The sequence below is a fragment of the Monopterus albus genome, unplaced genomic scaffold (genome assembly GCF_001952655.1).
Source record: "Monopterus albus unplaced genomic scaffold, M_albus_1.0 scaffold186.1, whole genome shotgun sequence".
Taxonomy (NCBI): domain Eukaryota; kingdom Metazoa; phylum Chordata; class Actinopteri; order Synbranchiformes; family Synbranchidae; genus Monopterus; species Monopterus albus.
Genome location: NW_018128066.1, coordinates 3289 through 4585, shown reverse-complemented (window position 1 = coordinate 4585; position 1297 = coordinate 3289). Strand labels below are relative to the sequence as shown.

General features: G+C 53.1%; 1 protein-coding gene across 1 annotated transcript in view; it reads right to left on the bottom strand.

Moving 5' to 3' along the window:
* adgrg3 (adhesion G protein-coupled receptor G3) overlaps positions 1 to 530 on the bottom strand; it is a 9201-nt gene extending 8671 nt beyond the window's left edge. The window contains exon 1 of the mRNA XM_020617123.1: positions 513 to 530. The gene's annotated coding sequence lies outside the window, so the exon portion shown is untranslated. The remainder of the gene's footprint in view (positions 1 to 512) is intronic.
* Between the last annotated feature and the right edge of the window lie 767 nt (positions 531 to 1297).

Here is a 1297-nt window from a genome sequence, read left to right as displayed (position 1 = left end):
GACTTCTCCTCCGGACCCTGGACCTACTCTGCCCTTCCAGTCTTCACCATTCAGGTCGATGCACAGTCATCACTATTCATCTACTGTCTACTCTCTTCTCAGTCACCACCGCTTCCCCGTCGACCAGCTCAGGAGTGACCCCAGCGTCTGCAGCCCGGCCTACTCCCATCCATCTCCCTACAAACTGATTTCTCCACTGCTGATCGACACCTGGTTACTCTCCATCATTCTTCACCTGCCTGTTTTCTTGTTTGTTCACTGCACTGTAAATAAATTTGGCACTACTTGCACCGAAGTCAGCTACCTGGGTCCATCTATTATTACTCGCTCACTTCCGTGTCCGAGCAATTCTAACAGAATAAACTGGCCAACATGGACCCTGCTGACTCCGGTGCAAGTAGCTCACCGTCTAAGGCCCACTACGATGCACAAATGCACAGAATGGCTCAGGCACTGCAGCAGCAATAACAACACGACATATCCGCATTAACCCAACAAGTAGCTCAACTCACCACCATTATGTTGTCTCAACACAGTCACTCTGCATCCACCCCTTCTGCTAGTTCCCGCTCAGATCCTCCCATACCTGTACCAGACGTTTTCGACGGTGATGTCGAAAAATGCCGGGTTTTTCTGCTGCAGTGCCGCCGGGTGTTCGATCACCAACCTTGGACTTATCTCACAGAGAGAAAATCAGCTATGTCATCAACCGTTTAAGAGGAAAAGCGCTCACTTGGGCCGAGGCTGCGGACACCAGTGGATTACTCATCGGCACCACCATCACAGAATTCCTGGAAGAGTTACGATCGGTCTTTTCTCCACCATCTCATCAGAGCCAAGCTTCTAGGGAGCTTATGACCATCCACCAGGGGGCTCATGGAGTCTTGGATTACTCCATAGACTTCCGGGTCCTGGCTACAGAGGCCGGCTGGGAGGACCGTGCGTTGCACACGGTCTTCTGGCATGGCCTGAATGATAATATCAAAGCTGAACTTAGTACCAAGGACGAGCCCCCAGATCTCCGCTCCCTAGTTGACTTGCCTATCCGGATCGACAAACAACAATGCTCTTTCCGCAAGGAAAGAGCAGGGCAGCAGTCGGTCCTCCGGACCCATGCCATATCATCACCACCAGTCAAGGCTCGGGGTTCTCTCCGCACGGGGGAATCCAACACAAGCTCCCGAAAAAGACCAGATGAACCCATGGACCTTGGATGTGCCCATCTGGACCCCGAGGAACGGGCCCGCTGCATCCGCACCGGGTCTTGCCTTTACTGTGGGGCTCCGGACCATCTCCT